Source organism: Macrosteles quadrilineatus, unplaced genomic scaffold (assembly GCF_028750875.1).
Source record: "Macrosteles quadrilineatus isolate MER2022 unplaced genomic scaffold, UCM_ALF_1.0 Scaffold_5__1_contigs__length_97177068, whole genome shotgun sequence".
NCBI classification, from domain to species: domain Eukaryota; kingdom Metazoa; phylum Arthropoda; class Insecta; order Hemiptera; family Cicadellidae; genus Macrosteles; species Macrosteles quadrilineatus.
The window spans coordinates 62,596,401-62,618,578 of record NW_026542598.1 but is presented as its reverse complement, the minus strand read 5'-3'; the positions used below and the strand labels follow the sequence as shown (position 1 = coordinate 62,618,578).

The 22,178-nt window shown below is 33.6% G+C and overlaps 1 protein-coding gene across 1 annotated transcript in view; it reads left to right on the top strand.

Moving 5' to 3' along the window:
* Positions 1 to 22,178, top strand: part of LOC128995177 (polypyrimidine tract-binding protein 2-like) — a 533,132-nt gene that overhangs the window by 147,807 nt on the left and 363,147 nt on the right. The gene's annotated exons all lie outside the window — the stretch shown is intronic.

The following is a 22,178-nucleotide window of genomic DNA, read 5'->3' as shown; positions in this document are numbered from 1 at the left end:
CGCTCGCCGCGGGGCGCGCCACTTGTTATCGAAATATCAAAAATATGGCAATTCCTATTGTTTTTCACTCAATCTAGCGAACCGCTCATTTTATATTATTACATTAAAGAAAAATAAATTTGTGACAGTTTAAGCCCAACAGCAAGTATGTAGCGTAAAAAATGGTCAAAATACAGACCATCAAAATAAAAAAACTTCCCAAAGACCGATAAAAATTGTGGTTTTTTCAATATTTCCACAATATAGTTGTTTGAAGCAAACACCGTATTGATTTAGAGAGTATGCCAGTTTATTTGCTATTAATGGAAAATAAATGACAGTATGAATAAAAATACCCCCACATCAGCAAACCTGCAGACTAAGCGAATTTCCATTTGCTTGATTTTATTTTCACAAACCTATTTAAATAACATTAGGTTTAACTGGTGCCTAGGTTTGCTGCTACAGGGAGGGTAATATAGTATAAAAAATAATAATAGTATGATAAGAAACAAATAAATTTACCCAATTTTATAAAAATGTGTCTATAAATAAGGAAAAAAACAATAATTAAAAATCTTCACTATTGGAATAACTTGAGGCTTTTTAATTTACATTTTTTAATTTTCTCCGTAACGAATAACTGTAAAAAAACATTTTAATGTACTAAATTATTTGTTTTTAAGCTCTACAAAATTATTTAGTGATACAATTGTAAAATTGTATGTTTTGAGGGTTAAAAATGAAAAAAAATATTCTTACCGGCAAAATACCTATAAAGCAACCGTTCCTATGGCCTTATCATGCCGATCATGCTTTGCGAACTCGTTTTAATAAATAAATGTACGTGTGCATGATTCAATGATTTATATAGGCCAATAAGCAAAAGCAATAGGCTAAGTCACTTACAATACAAAGTAAATGATAAATAGTCCATCTCTTGATTCACAAACAAAAGTAATGTTTGTACCAAATTCCACTAAATCGGATAATTTTTGGGAATCATCGTGCTAACGGACGATAATAACTTTTTTGGATACAGTTTAGTAAAATCTTTAGTTTTTTTTTTTTTTGGATACAGGGTCTCCAAAAAACTTACCTAGTTTGAAAATTTATTATATTTATTGTACTATATACAAACTATTGTTCAACGACTGATACCATAGAGAAGGCTATGCTGATACATTATGAAAGGTAATAAAATAAAAGTTATTTTAACACTATCACACCTCAATATGCGAACCATTTGTAGCCCTGCAGACATGCAAGCTATTTTTACTCATTTTTATCATTAATATTTTATTATTTGTATTATAATTTATTACCAAAACTTTGTTCAAGGTCAAATAGGTGTACGCAACTTATTGCCAACGTACGAAACTAAAACTTTGAAGTATACTCTACACAGCACGAAATGATTATTACTCATCCATTTGAACAATAGTATCGTGAGGTATGTTTAAAACTATGGAGTCTTTTTCGGACACCCGGTATATATATATATATTTATATATGTTATAAAAATTTGAACCAACAGTATTTTTGGCCTCTTGGAATACCAAAATGAAAAAGTAAATCGGTCCCGGGTCTAGGTCTTACCATGAGACCTGCTGTAATAGCGTATTCCCTATAAGGGAAATTTTCTAATAATCAGTATATCATTTATATTGAATGGTGTGTGTTGAGGAAACCACTATTGAATCTTTTCATCAATTCCGTTGGTCTCGAGCAATGCGAGAATGGCGCACGTCAACATGTTGCTCACTGTTAATGTTCAACTGACGTCATTTTTTTCAACTTCCTACAGATTTGATGAGGACGGATCATCCCAAGCGCCCATCAAGTTACAACATTTTGTCTGTTATCCCTCGTCCCCGAGTCAATCCACCAGAGCTTTTCATTATCTTTATGAGGGCCTGTTCGATGGCCTAATCAGACCAAATTCCACACCAGAACTTGTCTGTACGTCTTTTAGTGAAATTTCCGATCTTTGTGAATTTTTTGTGTTCTTCAATATCAATCCTGTATTTCAATTCATATTCAGCATGTCCTGTACAGATGGGCGCACTTGGCGTGGAAAAATTACCCGCTGCATGGAAATCTGTAGAGTGATTGTAATTGGAAGATCTTATTTGCCTGATCTTTCAGCCTCAATAAACTGTTAACTATGTTAAACTGTTTTATTTTGTTTTCATGTGAAAGTATTGTACCCAAAGCTTAGCTTAAATGTTTATGTATAAACTTTTGACAGCTTTGGGAAGAGTAGTTTTGCCGTTGAAGGTATATTTTGAAAGTCTGTTTTTCGGCATGTAAACCTACGTTTATTAAAACGAGTTCGCGAAGCATGATCATTGAAGTATAAGACAAAACTTAGGAAATTAATTTATGTTTTTAGAAACTTACGCGAAATTCTTAACATTAATGAAATAAAAATGTTATACTATGCATTTGTCCAATCGGTACTTCAATATGGAATTATAGTATGGGGAGGAGCTAGTAGCAATATTTTAAAGCCACTGTTTGTCATACAAAAACTAAATTATTAAAATAGCTTTTTAATTCAAACAGGCGTTACCCTACAAATTTATTATTCAAAACACTCAATTACTTTCGGTGCGTCAACTTTTTATCAAAACTTTACTTGTATATGCATACCTACATTTACAGCTTTTGTGGTGGGATAGATATGTGTGATTGGCGTCACTATCAAATCTTGATTGGAGTAGGTATATTAATTTTTTTTTTATTGAAAAAAAAATTAAAAAAAAAATTAATATACCTACTCCAATCAAGATTTGGTAGTGACGCCAATCACACATATCTATCCCACCACAAAAGCTGTAAATGTAGGTATGCAAGTACCCCGAGTTTTCAAGAGTCTGCAAACCTTATCAATGCTTTTTATATTGCGAATTTTTTGTATAGGAATATACCATCAGAGATTAGAGATCTACAGGTATCTCTTCTAGTTTATAAACGTTCGGTAAGCAGTTGGCTATCGGAGATTGGGCTCGATCAGTCTGAGACACTTATCAGTTCTAGCGTACAGACATTAGTAACTGCAACTCCATTCACTCGACTACATTTTACTTAGCATTGTTCCTGTAGCTGTGCTGTCTCATAGCTTAGTTGTAAATAGTATTTTGATTAATTTAGTTTTAATTTTTAAGAATATTTCCAATTTGATTTGTAATAGAGATCGTCCTGCGCACAGGTCTTTTACGGCCTATGCGGGACTATTGTTCGTATTTTGTATATGTATATATTGTAAAAAATTTTTGGAAATAAAACAGATTTTGATTTGATTTGATCAGGCCATGGGAACGGTTGCTTTATGAGTTTTTTGTTAAGAACGGTTTTTTCGTATTTTTGACCCTTAAAACATAAAATTTTACAATGTATCTCTAGACCATTTTGTAGAGCTTAAAAACAAACAATTTACTACATTAAAATGTTTTTTTACAGTTATTGGTTACGGAGAAAATTAAAAAATGTAAATTAAAAAAAACCTCAAGTTATTCCAATAGCGAAGATTTTTAATTATTGATTTTTCCTTATTTATAGGCACATTTTTATAAAATTGGGTAAATTTATTTGTTTCTTATCATACTATTATTATTTTATATACTATATTACCCTCCCTGTAGCAGCAAACCTAGGCACCAGTAAACCTAATGTTATTTAAATAGGTTTGTGAAAATCAAATCAAGCAAATGGAAATTCGCTTAGTCTGCAGGTTTGCTGAGGTGGGGGTATTTTTATTCATACTTTCATTTATTTTCTATTAATAGCAAATAAACTGGCATACTCTCTAAATCAATACGGTGTTTGCTTCAAACAACTATATTGTGGAAATATTGAAAAAAACCACAATTTTTATCGGTCTTTGGGAAATTTATTTATTTTGATGGTCTGTATTTTGACCATTATTTACGCTACATACTTGCTGTTGGGCTTAAACTGGCACAAATTTATTCTTCTTTAATGTAATAATATAAAATTTTCGGTAAAATGAGTGGTTCGCGAGATTGAGTGAAAAACAATAGGAATTGCCATATTTTTTATATTTCGATAACAAGTGGCGCGCCCCGCGGCGAGCGGCAGCATCTCGAGGTGGATAACTTGGATTTTATGTTATGGGCCCAATACTAACAACATATCCAAAAATCAGAACTACCCGACCTTTTGCATACCAAAATGTCTAATTTTACTGGACTAAAACAATCTACGTATTCCCATAAAATGCACCTATAAAAAGTTATATTTACTCATTGAATTGTTGTTAAATTGCTAAATACGCTGTTTTAGAATACAAGTGAGCTTTGGCACTTCGATATTCATTGCAAAAACTTATTCTTTGAAAATCTAAGATTAATTAATAACAAGTAAATTACAACTATTTCCTAAACAAAGTGTTGGGTAACTTGGACAGTAAATTATTGACAATAAGAGGATTTTGAAAGCTCTACAAATAGCTAAAAGCATACACGAGACCTGAGCTGCCGGCTTCTGTAGGAGGATGTGGTGCTAATGAACAGTAAATAAATAAGTAGATGTATACAACAAGGGTAGGAGGGGGTACATATATGAGGAGTTGTGTTATGATATGAGGGTCGATAGTAGTGAACCACTCAACTCCAGAGCGAAGCATATGCTGCACATTCAACACATCATAGTTAACATACATCATATATTATTATTTTAAACTGATCCAATACATTGAGCAAAATGTATTCGTTACATCATTTGTTGCTAGCTTAGTCGACATCAGTTTGGAAGGGACAGGTTGACCAGCATTTGACGGTCCTTGATAATTTGTGAGATCGTGTATGATTGAATTAAATTTTTAAAAAACCACTAGTACTAACGATAGTTAAATTTTATCTCTGTAGAGTTAAAGAATGTTACAATATCAAAACCCTTACCTTATCTTACCAATGTACTCGTTGTGATGCATGATGTAAGCAAAAATCTATTGTTGTGTTGTTTTATAAAGAATCAATCACATAAATAAGGGCTTTGTTTTGTTTATATAGTCTACTTATAAATCTGTAAATTAAGCTAGGTGTTGTTTACATTTATCTTCATAGTGCTTAGCTTTGGAACTTTTATAGATTGGAAGTTTGAATAAAAGTTGCAAATGGGTCACATAACTTACAAATATTATCTTATTTTGCCAAAGTATTAAATTTTAAATTACATTGTTGTATTTGTGGTTCGAACAAACATAATACTAACCTGCCATTTCAATTATGGTTTATTTATGTAAGTAAATTGTGAATTGAGTTTCATAGCAGAAAAACTAACTCGATTTCTATAAACATTTCAGTACAATTTAGTTTTAGCACACCGCATTTATTTAAAATTCGAAAAACTTTGAAAAATCTAATTTACATAAAAATATCACTTTCTGTTTGTTGTGATGCGTTAAATTTTAATTGTATCATGTACATTTTCAAAATTTATTAAAAGTTGAAATCTCTATTACCTTGGGATGCCCCCCTTGGGGAAAGCTTGAGATTGTCACAAAAAAAAAATGACTTTGTGCTTGATTTTACTTTCAATTTGTTTTATGCAGAGACAAACAAAAGTCTTTTAAACTGTTGTGTGTTAAGAATACTACTGTGTATGAAGTGTGTAAACTAACTGAAGAATAAAACAGAATAAAACAACTATAAAATCCAAATAAACAGTAACAGTCAACAGTAGATACTATTCAGAAATAAGAAAAATTTGTATAAAATATATGCTAATTGCAAAAATGAAGATTTAAATTTGTATATTTTAAATGGTTTTAGAGTAAACAAATATTGCTCTCGGTATGCTATAGAAGTATATTTTCATGCAATATGAATTTCCCAACAAAAATGCAAATCCCCATCAGTCTTGCGAACCGGAAATCCCCAGCGCCGGAAATGAGTTTGATAGCCCCTCGAGGCAGCGCTGAAACCACCCTTAAACTGCACATTGTTGTTTGAATGCGAAACCACCGCGGGCTTCGGAACGTCGGACCGTCAGACTGCCTACCATGGCCATTGTACCGAATATACGGTTCGATCTGAAGGAAATTATGCTAGAATCGATAGAGTTTGATTGAAACAGTATAACATATTACATTGCATTCTGAAATATTTGTTAAATTTTTCGTATTACTGTATATTTGAAAATATACAGCCTGTGTATAATCTTTGTGGTTGAGGATAAGTGTTCTGTATTCTCCTCTGAACAAATTTCTTTATTATTTGGAAGAATTTGTTGAAATGTAACGTAGCTATTTAGAATCTCTCAGTGTAGCATGTACCATATCATTTCCCTTAAAAGGCTTGAAACAAAAATTTAATTTGTTCATATCCTTCTTCGAATAAGGTTAAACAAAATAAATTTATGGTAAAAGTGTTATAAACATCATAAAGTTGCAGTGATCAAATATTTTTACATAGTGGCTTGGGTTATTTTAAAGGTAGATCGAATTGAAATTGTGTTATTTAGTGTTTCAATAATAGTGGTTTTGATTTTATTTGTATTTTGTATGCAAATAATATTTGTTATAAACAATGCATGCTATGTTGACTTTGAGGAAACATGTGCCTAAAAAAAACCTTGACCTCTGTGTTTATAACTGATATTTAATTTCGGTATTACAAATTTTACGTTATTTTCATGCCAGTCAAAATAATATTTGTTTAAAAATTGTGTTAGTAATAACACGATATTGGTTGTTTGTAGATATATATTTTGTAAATATGGCCAATGTCCGACAATTAATGGATTGTCCGTTTGGTATTTTTCTATAACTAGGACAAAACTTGTTCCTTTATCCTATAACAAGGAATCTTCGTACTTAAGCAAACTATTCAATAGAGAATAAAAGTGTAAATTAAATTACATTAACCTATTAGAGACACTCAATGAACTAAAATTAATTACACATAGTAGGAGTGTATTATCCAGGAACACTACTAACTTTACTCCCTTTTCCACAAAGATATATAAATTTAACATCGATTGTATTAATACATGAATTATAAAGTTATACTAATTATTTGTGATTACCTTATGCATGTTCACTTTTACAGACTTGGTCATTGACACAGAGGATCATGTTGAAATACAATTATGTCAATGGAAAGTAAAATTACATCAAATAATACTTTAAACATACACTTTTATACTGTTAACACACAACACGGTAAATATGTATAAAAGATGGTAAGTGGTGATTAATTTCGACTGGACACTCCAATCATCATCAGACCCAATAGGTGAATGGCCCAATTACACATACAATGCTGATCAATAAATTATTTAATTATGTCCAATTAATTTCTAGAGGCAACACAAAAGTTGGTCCTATCTCGGTAGGATAAGATTGTCGATAGTTCCTGTAGTATACCTGGTCTCCTGGCTGGTAGTGATCGGTAAATGCTGTTTGCTCTGCTCTTAAAGTCGGGCCCTTCGTCCTTCAGGTCCTCATAGCCCCTCAGACGGACAAATGTGAAGTGGCTAAGTGGATTAGAGATATTAGAAATTACACTTTACGTTTCCAAGTTCCAATAGTGAGTTTCATGCGATGAAAAAGTAATCGTCAGAGGGAGAATATGGATAAACGTATATTTGGACAACGGCTGTCCTATATACTCGTATTATGGAATTTGGACATTCTGAGACAATTTCGCGTTATGCCACTTTCCTCTAATTTAGGTTTTGGTCATTTTGAGACTAGTTGACATTGTGGCACTCGGATATAATGAAACACTCCTTTGTGTGGTGTATGAAGCGTAGTATTGTAGTGTTAATGACAAGTCAATTTTCTTAATGTTCATGGTTGTGCTAAAATGAGTATCAGAAAATACTCGTCTTATTGTATTTTAATGGCCTAGAAGAATCTTCGAAAAACATTGTCTGTGACATTTCTCTGAAGATGTTTTTTCCTGTCCAAGAAATGTATTTCTTGGTCATTATGGCCCTATTTCATAACTGGGCTGTAACTGAGCCATAATTAGTCTTAGGGTTTCGTATGTTAGCTGGAGGAATTCTACTTTTAAATAATGTCCAGGACAAACACGTTTTCGTCTTAGTTATTGTATTCAGTGCCAATACAAAGTTATTAATTAGTTCATGTGTTGTATTGTCAAAAGACGGTAACATTGTTACCACCAGCGGAATATAAACTATCTGTGTAAGGCCTTTTCTTTTCCATTTTTTTTAACTTACATTGTAGACTGGTAGCTATGACGTTTGTCTTCGTCATAAAAGCCTGAGTTTAGAATAACAATGTTATAACACCCTGAGCTGGTGTTTGTACTCATGTCTGCTACAGAAATGCTGCTGCAGACATACCTCACAGACAACAGACACCGTCTGTAGAAGGTTCCTAGAACTGCAACAGTTCATTACTCATCCCACCAGCGCAATCGGCTTCTTGTTTATTTGACAAATGGCTGGCGAAAACGTTCTGATTATTTTTGGATGTGTCAGCGCACGAATAGTGAGACCTGCCATTAGTTTTGACTCCGCGCCGCGCTGGTGGGAATTTCCTGTCACGGCAATTTTGTCGCTGTGTCCACAGCGAATAATTGTATTTCTGTCTAGTTATTGGGTTCTATGCCTCCTGCTTCCACTGAAGTAGTTTGAATGTAAAATATGAAGGTGAAAAAAAATTATGAATACAAATCAGAAACAACTGTTCATATTTTAGGCTATGGAAGTAACTTTCAAAGTTAACATAGATTAGAAGTAATACTACTTCTCCTCTGTGGCATTAACAGAAAATCGTCTATCTTTATTATGAAATCCCTCAGTTTTAAGTAAAAAACTATGGGAGAATTTTGAGGCAGTGTTGGCTTTGTAAAATCTTGAATACTACAGTATTGACTTGTAGCATCTTGTAATAAATGTCTACTTCAGTGTACCGCACCTCGGATCGCTGAAGAATCCAACTCGTAAAAGAATACAGCTTCTCAGACAAGCTGGTTAATGACTTTATTGTACGTAATATGGCACAAGCGCAACATTGCTGACATCATCGTCTACAACTGCGCTAAAACCTCCGCGCCTAATAACCTTTGTTGCTCTTTAACACCTTAGTCAAATGCTCTCTTAAAAAAGTTGTATATTTTCGTTGTTTATCTTTACATTTTTTTTTCTCTATTAAAAATGTAAATTTAATATTCAGTATTAGTGATGGATTCAGATACCAAATGTCGGTAAACCAAAGAAATTCGTTAACATCCAACCAATAAAGTGCCGTTCAAAGAGAAAAATATATAATTATAGGTATAGTAGGCCTAGTATAATATAGACGGAATGATCATGATATAGCCTACAAAATTATCTTTCACCAAGGACCCTCAGCAGGCTCAACTCAGAGACGCCTTTTTTGGCTGCAGTGGAGATCAAGAGAAACTCTGTAACTACCAACTCTTTCAATTTATTATGTGCTCTTAGGTTCACTGGACGATTAAGAAATCTGTTAATGTTATGCAAAATTTGCGTATTTATTACATAGCTAATTACGTGATGAGTCGAGTTGATGTGTTCGATTATGTCTTATTCCATGTTCAAAGATAAGTCCGGACCATCACTTAAATATAAGTTGGGGATAATGCGGAGCGTTCTCAAATATGGTCAATTTATTTTACTATGAATCAAACTAGACACTTCATTAATATCGAACAGTGGTGTGGTGGTTTAGAATAGAATGACAATTGACGTAAGTAAATTGAGTATCCGACATAGTGTGCAATCAAAGATGTCCTTTGTTAACATTTTTACATCAATATAAACTGAAACGTCCACGTAACGAAAACTTCATATTTCGTATCTAATCTGCCTTAGTATTAAAACTGAAAAAGAAAATATTACAGTTTTACAAATTTATTTTAAAGAATGTTTACAGTAGCTCGCTCAGTTCTCATCAGTTGATCTAAACTACTATGTTCCATGCCAACAACATATAGATATGATCTATACCCTGATGTAACAAAGATTTAATTACTACCTTGTTCTACATACTGTATTATTCTCATTTTACTGTACAACCATTGATCACGTATCTGTTCTCTTTCTATCACACAATGATAGATTCCCAATCCCAAAGAACCTGAACGTTCTCATATTAATAACGTCACATTGCCATTGCCAAGAGGGAAATACTTTTTACATTCCCAAAACAAAGGCACCCCCGCTCACGTCATGTCGACATTTTAATTAATAAACATACACAGGTAGTAATCAAACGCACAAACAAAACTGGAGCGCAACTTTAAATTGCTTTGTGCTCCAGAAATAATTAATTGTCTAATCGCGAACGCTCAAATTGTTTGTGGATGAATTATTTGGAATTTGCGTCCAGGTGAATTAAACAATCGCGAATCCTATCAAGCCAGGAACAAATGAATGGGAAATGATGAAATTATATAGTGAAATGTGCATTACCTGCTTGATGTTTTATTTATTTATTTATTTGAAACTGATTGCAAAATAAATTTTTTCAAAGGTCGTTGAACGCTATGCTTTAAAAGCCTAATATGCTCATTAAAGACAGGAAAAATTGTCAGCCCAATATTGATACATAATTGGTTAAAAAAACCTTAATAACTAAATGATATAAACATCATTGGCAACTGGCAAGTACTTTGTTAAAACATATAAGTACAGTAGCCGTAAACGATGCAACATCAAACTACAATCGATAGCTACTCTCAACCATCGATGTCAACACATTCGATTTTGTTCAATCGAAGTTTACGTAAGGACACGCACAGCATATGTGCTGATCCTATTTAACCCTAGGATTTTGGAAATAAACTACACCCTTTAACTACTTTAGGGTGAACCAAAACGCATGAATTGAAAATTAAGTTTAAAATCCATCTATTTCTGGAGCACATTTTGAAAATTAAATTGTTGTCAATTCAAACGTATAATAGTTGATTCGGATAATATTCGGAACCATATAGCCTTATACATTATCATTTCATTCTTCGTACAAAAAGTAAAACTTTGCAGTATGTTGTCCATTTTCACATACTGTAACCCTTCAAATCAATTTGTTGTAATTAATGACCGAACAAAATTGCAAGACTAAACTTGGCAATTGAATTACCTGAGCAGTCAACATATCCTTGACCTAACAGATGGGAATTGTACGTTTGTCATTGTCAATTTTCACCATCATTTACCAGCAAAACCTCAACATGATAAACGATTGCATGTGGCGTCATAGCATTGTAGTCAATAAAATGCCTTTGAGCTTAAATCATACGACACGAGCGAAGCTTACATTCATTTTGTGAGTGAGTCACTTAGATTTATTTGTTGCAAAAATATTGCAAGCTGATGATCTTGCTGGTGATGCAACAAATAAGATGGATTGAATACATAATGATGTGAATGGAGTGTTAAATTTACTTTGACATTTTTTGACATGCTACAACCAATGTACGTACTGAAAGATTTTTTTTACGAATGATTTAAAAACTGTTTAATTTAGCTTTTGGAATATTTCAACGAATTGACATTGTACAATATTAACAGCTATTCGTAAGCCAATAATGATTTAGCCCAATTGTGCAACATAGAGAACAGTTTATATTTATTAACTTACTAGCTGCTGTACCCGTGCTTCGCAACGAAAATCAGTTTCATAATCATTGAAATAGATTTAGAATGCATAATCTATGATAAAGTTTTAGATTAAATAATCCTACCACATAGCTGTGTAAAATATATTTAACTAGCAGAGTACCCGTCCTTCGTACGGGGTTGGCAAATAAGTATATAATGTTTATTGCAGTTATACCCGATCTTTGCGTTTGCGATGTGAGAAAACACGGTTTGAGAAAATTTGCTTCCTCAAATTTACGGTATGCGATAGTATTACACATATACCATAGCCATAATGTTCTACTACTTCACCTACACAATAGAGAAAGATAGATTATTAAAAATTCGCAAAAAATCATAAATTATTCATGAAATTAAAAACATATAACTGTAAAAAATCCTACTTTGACAGTTCTCATTGTGTATCACAGTTTTTTGTTGTTGCTTAGTTCAAATTAGCTGTTTTCATAAATAATGAAAAAAATAATTGTGTTGCACTCTTTTGGTAAATCTTATAAATTTTTAATGCTTTTGCATATCATAGAACCATTTCTTTTAGTTGAAACAGCTGGCTAAATTCTTTAATTCCCTTTAAATATGAATACTCATAAGGTTAACATGGGGAACTGCAGAGCCACTGGGGCGGAGCCCAAAAGGAATTTTGAGATAAGAATATGCCTATATGTTAATCGGGAATGTGAGCTATCATCATGCCAAATTTCAGCCCAATCAGACCAGCTATTTTTCGTGTTTACTTGTCACAAACATACATACATCCATACATCCAAACGTTCTCATTTATAATATTAGTAGGATTTCTTTGGATCAGCTGTCTGAAGTAAGCATTTGGCAGCTCTGATTTAATGTAAACACAAAGGTAAACATTGTGAATTTTCTCATGCTTCCATGGAGACTAATTAGTATTTACTTTTTATAACCTCACCTCAAAACTTTGTACATCCAAGGGGCGGAGCCAGAGAGGAACTCAGGGAAGTGAATAGTCCTATGACATTCATAGGTATATGGACAATCTTTGTGCTTAATTTGGGCTGAGTCTGTTAAGTATTTTAGTTGTAAGTCGTGGCAGCCGGACAGACAGACAGACATACACCACATCAATTTTACAATAGAATAGATCACATGTATGTCATACTGCTATACACATAATAGATGTACAATACAATAATTAAAATACATAACATGTTTTAATGGACCGTGAAATGTTTTGAAGGGAGTAGAGGTTAAATAAGTTAAGACAATTTCAAATTACTAAGTTAAATGTTTTTCTAAAGAGAGAGCATGTTGTCTAACGAGTTTGATGAAATTTGCAACTCTTGTTGCAAATTTTACCCTCCCAAATTTCACGGTTCATCCAATAATGTTGCATCAATGTACTTTAACGTCGGTACATGTTAGTGTTGTAACCATATAGCCCAGTATACAGGCTACCCCATAACACTACCACAATACACATGTATACCTGTCATGTCACCCGTCAACTACCTAATGTATTCAGATTGATTACCACAATACAATGGTTAGACACATAATACGTCATTCTATGAACTACACTAAAGCACGGGTGTATGCAGAAATACTTTTGGTTTAAGATGGTTTACTTTTTATCCAACTACTTTTTATTCACAAGATGATTTAAAGTTATGAGATGGGCAACTATTAAGTTTCCAAAAATAAATAACCAGAAAAATACGTAAGGATTCAACCAATGTAGTGAAGTAAAGCTGAACAATTTATCCTAAAGTCAGTTGTTAAAATGCATTTTGTACAAGTGTAATACGAAATATGTTGTGTAACTACAGAGAAAGTCGTATTCAAAGGCAATTTTCTTTTACCTTAAACAACTATTTAAAATCTACAAAAAAACCAGACAATTTAATAGTTAAGTTATTTGAATTTTAGTATTTGAAATTCAGATTGTCAGTTATTTGTGTGTGTGTGTGTGTGTGTGTGTGTGTGCGTACGTTTGCATATCATTGTCGGGACACACGCCTGCATACGGCCAGACAGTCGGGCTAACACACGGTTGTCGGGACTCACACACGTCCCGACAAGCAAAGAATGCCTGAAACGTCGTAATCGGGTCCCAGAAACACTTAGAAAATTTTGTTTTAAATGTCCCGACAGTCAATGTACGCCCCCGGAGTCAGTGATGTCTATCTTAGTCGGGCCCTATATCTCACACGTACGGTGGCGCGGCAGTGGTGATTTGCGGAACTAATGAAGTGTGTGGTTGTCCCGACATTCACTTCAAATGCAGGTTTCATGTTGAAGAGATGCAATGTTGCCAGTTCGAAGTTCCAACCGTTTTCTGCATCATCTCTAGTGCTGACTGCTGGCGGTCGTGTCGTGTAGTGGAGCGGACTTGACCTTGCATGTTGCGGTTGCTCCTCTGACATAGACAGCGTTGTAGTTGAAGCTGTTGTCTGCCTAATGGCGATATATTTTCTTCTACTGTAGTAACTCTCAACTCACTGAAGTTAGTTGAGGTTATGTTATTGTTATTGTTTATGTCGGTGAGGAATTTAATAACTTTCAGTCAGTTATTCCGATTATTCCCGTACAAAAAGATCACCAAATACTGAAAAACTAATGGAATAAAATAATCAAATCAATTCAGTAATTTACGTTTATGGCAAATCATACAATTGATAGGCTAAGTAATTTATAGAACCAATTTAGTTAAACTTAGGCCTTGCTAACTTGCAATTAATTTAATTGCGCTAATATATATTAAACTATCAAAACGATTTGTTCACTGTTGGTAAGTTTGGTTGGTTAGGTTAGATTATTACAGTTTCATTTTGAAACTTATATAAGTAGGTTAAATATATTCATTACTAAGAGATATTCTCAATTGATGGTTTCAATCGATATTTCCGTAGCCCAGTTAAGAAACTGTACCCAAAATAGTAAATAGGCTATATTTATATTTAACTTACATGTTGTGTTATTATTTATTTTAATAGGTACAGGGATGTATTTAAATAACATATGTTAAGTTAAAAAAATCACGAAAAATAATTAATCGTATGCCAAGCTATTTACCTCTAATAAAATCTATACCTCATTGAAAGACTGATCACCCGCGATCGGGTGTCTCAGCGCAATACCCGACAAGACAAAAAGCTTCATTTCAAGAATCAAGAATTTTTTATTTCCATAAAATGTGGTTACATTGCTGGAAAACGTCAGTCAACTATAGCTAAAAAAATAAAAACTAAAATAAGACAATGGTACAAGGTTTCTTACCAATATAAAGAATTACATTCCTGAAACTCTCCATGCAAAGAGAAGGGGGAAAAAAACAGCACACAGCACTCGGTTGAAAAACTAAAAAAAAACTACTTACAAGTTCTTCTTTCAAATCAAAAAATTCTCTGTTTTTGTACAAAGGGTTTGCCAAAAGGAGCCCCTCAACACCTTTTCTAAATTTTGGGTCCGGCAGGTTCCGAGCTGCAAAAGGAAGTTTATTAAAAAACTTATAACTTAGAATCTCATTCGACATCTGAACTTTACTTAATCTAACATGTGGTAAATTGATATCATTTTTCCTACGTGTATTATAGGGATGGATGTCGCCTCTCAGCTCAAGAGAATCCCATTCCTTCTTGATTTTGATCAAGGACTGAAAAATATAGAGGTTACAAACTGTCATTAAGCTCTCAGCTACAAATATGGGTTTGCAATGGTCCAAGTAATCAGCACCAGCTACTACTCTAACTGCTTTCTTTTGATAGCGCAGAACTCTCTTGACCCCAGAGGCGGCACCCCAGAGCCTTAGGCCATACAATAAAATACTCTGAAAGAAAGCAATATAAGCAGTTTTCAGCCAGTCCTTTGGTAGAAAATATCTCAGTCTTCTGAGTAGACACAGAGCTCTGGAAAGTCTAGCACAAACATGGCTAATCTGGTCATTCCAGTCTACTTTATTGTCGAGATGTAAGCCTAGAAGTTTGACAGATTTCACACTATGTTCTAAGTTTCTTAGGCTAAAGATTATTGACTTAGTCTTTGTCTCATTTAGAAAAAAGTGATTTGCTCGGAACCAGGCCGATGCCCCCTCAAGAGATCGTTTCATGGCTTCCTCAAGATCTCCCAGTTCATTACTAGTTTCAAACAGTGTAGTATCATCTGCGTAACAGATGACACCTTGCCCCAAACACAAAGCGAGATCCCAAACACATTTCCCGAAGGTGAGGTTGGAATTAGGAAAGAGAGGTTTTCCGTACTTGGGGCCTAAAATGTACAATGACCTCCCCTGTTACCTAAAGATGCTGGGTGTGCCAGCCTTTAGATCCAGACTAAAGAAAATGTATTTTTGTAAATAGCTAAAATCTTGTAAATAGGGGAATCAGTATTTTGTTTTCTCAAACATCTTATAGCACTTAAAACATACAGGATGAGTTTTAAATGAGTACCCCCCTACTTTTTTTCTACATTTCTCAAGATATCAACTCCGGACCACGACAGATCATTGTGGAGTAGTAAGTACTTCATTTTGACTGGGTATAAATTTTTGGCCGCCATCTTGGATCCGTCATATTGGATACAAAGTTTTGTTTTTAAATGTAAAGGTAGGGTTGTGATCCATCATTTCAAATTAAATTTTACGCTGATTACAATGCCACAATTTGTTTTAAAAAATCTTGATCCATTCTAAAGTTATGAAGACTTTTTATAACTATATTTTTAGCCCATTTTAACATTGTGCATTTACAAACCAAGACAATTTAATCAAAAAATAGTGCTGGATAAAGATAAGTAACACCTAAAGTAAATGTTGAACTATTTTCAATTGGCTATGACGGTTGTATATTTTTCGGCCGCCATCTTTTATCCACCATTTTGAAATGTTATAAATTATTTTAAATATGAAGGTGGTGTTATGACCCATCATTTTGAATTAATTTTTTATGTTGAACTCAATGCCGCAATCCGTTTTTCATTTTTATATTTAGTTTTTGAAATATTGACATTGTAAATAAAATAATTATAATTTTTCATCAAGAAAGCTTGATAACAAAAAAATGGATTGCGGCTTTGAGTTCAGCATAAAAAAGTAATTCAAAATGATGGGTCACAACACCACCTTCATATTTAAAATAATTTATCACAATTCAAAATGGCGGATCCAAGATGGAGGCCGAAAAAATACATCCATCATAGCCAAGTGAAAATAGGTCGACAATGACTGGTGGTGTTACTTATCTTTATCTAGCACTATGGATCAAGGTTTTTAAAAACGAATTGTGGTCACAACCCTACATTTACAGTTGAAAAAAAACTTTGTATCTAATATGGCGGATCCAAGATTGTGCCCAAAAATTTATACCCAGCCAAAATGAAGTACTTACTACTCCATAATGATCTGACTGGTTCCGGAGTTGATATCTTAAGAAATGTAGAAAAAGTAGGAGGGGAACTCATTTAAAACTCACCCTATTTACTTATTATTCTGTCTAGTTTCTTGGCTATTCTATATACTGGTGCTGACGTGTAGTTACAAGGGTTCTGATGGGTATGTTTGGCTTGTGAACCTTTGGCAAGCCTTTGAATTTTGGTGCGTAGGGGGCTGTTATTTTGAGTTGTCTTTTTATTTTTTCACAAAGTAGGTGTTTCGATCTGTTAATGTTAGAATTTATTTCTTTAAGAAATTTGGGGGTAGGGGCATTTTTTACAATTTCAATATTGTTTTTGGCTATGAACTGGTTTATTTTCATATCATAATCACTTTCGCACATTATGACAGTTGTATTTCCCTTGTCAGCTTGGTTACTATTGGGTGGTTCTCAGATAGTTTTTTTTATATTCTTAGGTATTAGATGGTCTTGGTTTTTATGACGTTTTACATTTTGTCTAATTTTGGGGACTATGTATATCTGGTTAATTTGTCATTTACTAAAACTCTATGTATTTATGACTTCGTTAACTAGGTTCTTCACGTTTGTGGGAGCTTAGCTATTAGATGGTCTTGGTTTTTATGACGTTTTGCATTTTGTCTAATTTTGGGGACTATGTACAGTATCTGGTTAATTTGTCATTTACTAAAACTATACATAATTGTATTGATGACTTCATTAACTAGGTTCTTCACGTTTGGGGGAGGTGGCAGACAATGTTTAAGCCCTTTATTCAGAAGGTTAGTCTCTTTGTCTTCAAATAATATGTCAGTTTTGTTTAAAAGTTTTGGGGAAAACTCATGTTTGCATTGAGTATTGTTGTTAGTGTTAAATTTGTTGTATTTGTTGATAAGCTTTGTTAATTTGTTCTTCTGACTTTGTTTTTTCTTGCTGATTATATTATTCAGTTTGTCATTAATATTTTCTATTAGACCTACTGTGTTCTCAGGATCTAACATGTTGCCTAGATAATTAGGTGTTCTATATAGTTCCTGATTAATCATGTCTTTTTTGCCATAAAGTGATTATATATTTCTCCTGTAATCCATAATGTCTCTGCTTTTAATTTTGCAATTTGTGCTGATTTTGAAATATTGTTAATGGTCACTTTAACGCAGTTAGGCACAACTTTGTTCTTCAGGCATAGTTTGTTAAATTTGATGTTCTCGATAGTGTTCAGTAACTTTAACTTTAAGTTTTTTTAATCGTAGGAATATTTTATTTGCTCGCAAATTGACCAGAGTTCATTTCCCTACTACCGGATATTGAAGCTTTAAATAATAATAAATAATAATAATAGAATATATTTGTTACCTTGTTACCTAGTTGGGTGTTACCTGTGTAAACAAGGCAACAAGTTTATCTTATTTTAGTATACAAATCTTCAATATCCAGTAGTAGGAAAATGAACTCTGAGTGGTTTTATGACTGTTTTGGTCATATAATGAAAAGGTCATTTATTAAAAAAATTGTACTAGTTTTATGAAGTACTAGTTGAATGGCTGAAATTTTATGATGAGATTTTAAATTCTTCCCACACATTTTTTACAACTCACATGATGAAACTTAGAGTAGTAGGCAACAATTGTAGGCCTATATATTCTATTATAAATTTTGTATTACTTATTTATTTTGTTAATAGTTAAATGAGGTATGTCTATTCACTAATAGAGTCAACCCCTCTTAACCAACATTGCATTAACCGATAATCGGATCATCCACCCTTGATTGTAAAATATTACAGTTTTTTTAACCAACCTTGCTTCGTGAGCAGTTCGGTTTAACCACCACTTTCTAGGAATCTCGGGGATTTCCGCTCCCACACTTATCTCCACAGGATGTGCCTAGGAATAGTTTTTTTGGTATTCATCCCAAAAATATTGCATGTTGCCAGTTTGTCATCAAGCACAAACACATCTGATTTGTTATCTGTGAGGCAAACTCATAGAGTGTGTTACAATTTTTATAGCTAATTAACTGATCGCTTGAGTAAACGAAAAATGCAACTTGTATGGAGGGCAGGGGATGAAGGCTAACAACTCCAAGGTCAAGATAGTTTCTGTGACTGGAGCCTCCAGTGAGAGGCCATAAATCATCCTGTGTGTCGTAACAAAATGGTGTGTCTTGTATCTTCAATTTCGACAATAAGTTCTGTACTGTATTACGATAGATTTCTAAATCATAAATTAATATTAGCCTAGAGTACCAAAGTTATTAAAATAAGCTTTTTCTATTGACTCTTACCTACAAGTATAATTTATACCACTTAAAGTATTTGACTTAACCGTGTTTTGTGTTTATTTGTGATTTTTCTATCAATTCAAACAATGGAGGTAAGTGTAGTTTACTTTATAAATAATAATGTAATTACAACTTCGAAATAATGGGATTGCCCGTTTTAACCAACTTTTTGCGTTATCCGACTTAGTCCGGTCCCATTAGGGTCGAGTAAGACGGGTCTACTGTATACTGCAATTTGGTAATTTAAATAAGCTAAAGGACTGTTGTCTTGCTCAAATACAGGACATTTTTTATCTTTGCCCGACTGTCATTTTTTACCAAGCTGTTATTTTGAGCCCAAAATAATGCGGAACTGTATTCTACTAATAAAGAACTTCAAGCTTATGTTCATTAACCTATGCTTTCATAATGGCTTTCTTTCGGCTTCTAGCGGGGGCATAAATCACAGGAATCTTTGAACAGCTGTAATTTTTTACTCCATTGTCCGCTTGGATTGGGTTTGTGGCATTGTGAATTTTGTCTGACTCCTGATGGGCCCCCATCAAAGTAGCACTAAAAAGTGAACATAACATTAAACAATATTTAAACAAATGCATTACACAGTTCCGGGACTTTTCAAACACACAGTTTATATAACTAGAGGTCGTCCGAAAACTAGACTAAAATTAAAAAATTTACAGACTTCTCTATTTTCACCCAATAAACATGCGATTGTGATTTCTACCATTAGTTTTGACTTTCTGTTTATGTATTTTGTGGTTATTTCATCATCAGCATGGCAACCCATAAGGACCACGTTTTTTACAATTTTTTTTTTTTTGATTGATACCAATTTTCCCAGCGCAAGCAATCGTTAGGAACGTTCGCGATAGACAACACAAAACCCAGTAGCCTATCAACAACAGTCAACAGCGACGTCAAAGCGACATTTTCTCCACGATTCCAAGGACAAACGCCGATACCATAACAGCTGTGGCGTTTCCAGCAGTTACGTACGAACGACATCAATATACACAAAGACCAATACCAAAATAACAGCAACGACGTTATCATTAGTTTACACCGATATAAATCACAATAGAAAACACAAAAGCTGATGCCAATTACAGCGTCGTTGTTTTTTTCCGCGGTTACGTAAGATACGTAAAAGTTATAAACGATTGCGATAGGCATAAAAGAAGATCAAAGATAAAAGAAGATAAGAACATAAAATATGTAACAATAGCGGCGACATTTACTGCAGCTACGAGTTTGCTCAAGAACGGAATATATGTGGCAAATCACCAATTTGAAAATTCCCTGTTGAAACACAAATTTGCGCATAATGTTTTTTTTTTAAGTTTTCCGGTCAGTGGATACCTTGTATACAGAATATCCCGTAAGTAAACAGCAAAACTCCGGGAAATGGTTCTATGGGTCAAAATAAGTCGAAAATAAAGAATAACATTTTTTCCAAAATCACTTTGTTAACCAGATAGGCCTATACGCCATTTTGTATTTTTTAAACATTTGTTTTCTTTGACGTTTTTTAACCGATCTTTATGAAACTTGGTATTTACTTTAAGGTAAACAAGACTAATGTTAGAAAAACAAATCATCTTGATTCAACTCAAAATTTCAAAATGGTGGCAGTTTTGATTTTCAAAACTTAAATTACTCAAAAACGGAAAATTTTATGAAAAATGCCAAGAATACTTTTGTTGGGTTAAAAAGGCTAAAATATTCCTGTTTGTCCCATTTTACCATTAAAAATCGTTATCCTTGAGTCATTTCTTATTCCAAATGTTTGAACTTGGTATTGTTTGATAGGAAATTAATAATGCTTAATATAAATATACGTGGCATCTTTTCATACAATTTGCAGTTTTTGAGTAATTCAAGTTTTAAAAATTAAAATGACCGCCATTTTATAATTTTTCGTCGAATCAAGATGATTGTTTTTATCTCAAACTGGTCTTGTTTACCTTAACGTACATACCAAGTTTCATAAACATCGGCTAAAAACGCCAAAGCTACAAATGTTTAAAAACAAATAAGAAAAAGTAGATATCTGGCAAACAAAGCGATTTTGGAAAAAAAATTATTCTTGATTTTCACCTTGTTTTGACATATAAAACTATTTCCAGGAGTTTTGTTGTTTAATTACGGGTCACTCTGTACATGTATAAAATGACACACATACAGAACGATTTTAAACATAAATATTTCCCTAACATAATATAACCAGCAATCAAAGATGCTGTATGTCGATAAGCGTTAAGCAAAAACACGTCTATGACGTAAGGACGTTGGGGGAGGGGGTTGATCATAAACGTTGCGCAATAGAATGCAACGTGAGGCCGGCAGTCCACTCATGAAAGCGCGAGGGGGGTGCGTAGCCTGGGCGCTGAGAAACCAGGCGATGTGGCAACGTTGGAATGACTCATCTGCAGTTGGTTCACACAGAAAGTGTCAAGTTCTTGATTTATATGTTTGTCGGGCAGACAAACACATTTTTACTATTGTCGGGGCTATTAACACACTTGTATGTTTGTCGGGACATCCCGACAGTCAGTTTTAAGGTTTTTTGACATTTAAATGGAGTGTAAAGAAAATCTACCTTTACCTAGTTAATGTACGAACAGCAGTGGGTATATAATGATGTTTGGTTCAAAAGTCCCGACAACTGTGTTTTATACAGGTGTCCCGACAAAGATTTGTAACCGGGGATGTGTGTGTGTGTGTGTGTGTGTGTGTAACCTACAGTACACACTTACTTTGTACACTATAAATTTGTCCAAGCCCCCGGTAGTCTATAGAACAATTGGTGTCAGTTGGTTCACAGTTACAGCTGTTAGCCTTGTTTGTAAATCAACATTTGGCTCAATATTGGGTTGCATGAGCCATCGCCACATCTATTTCTGATCTTCGTATTCATTAATTTAGACTGAT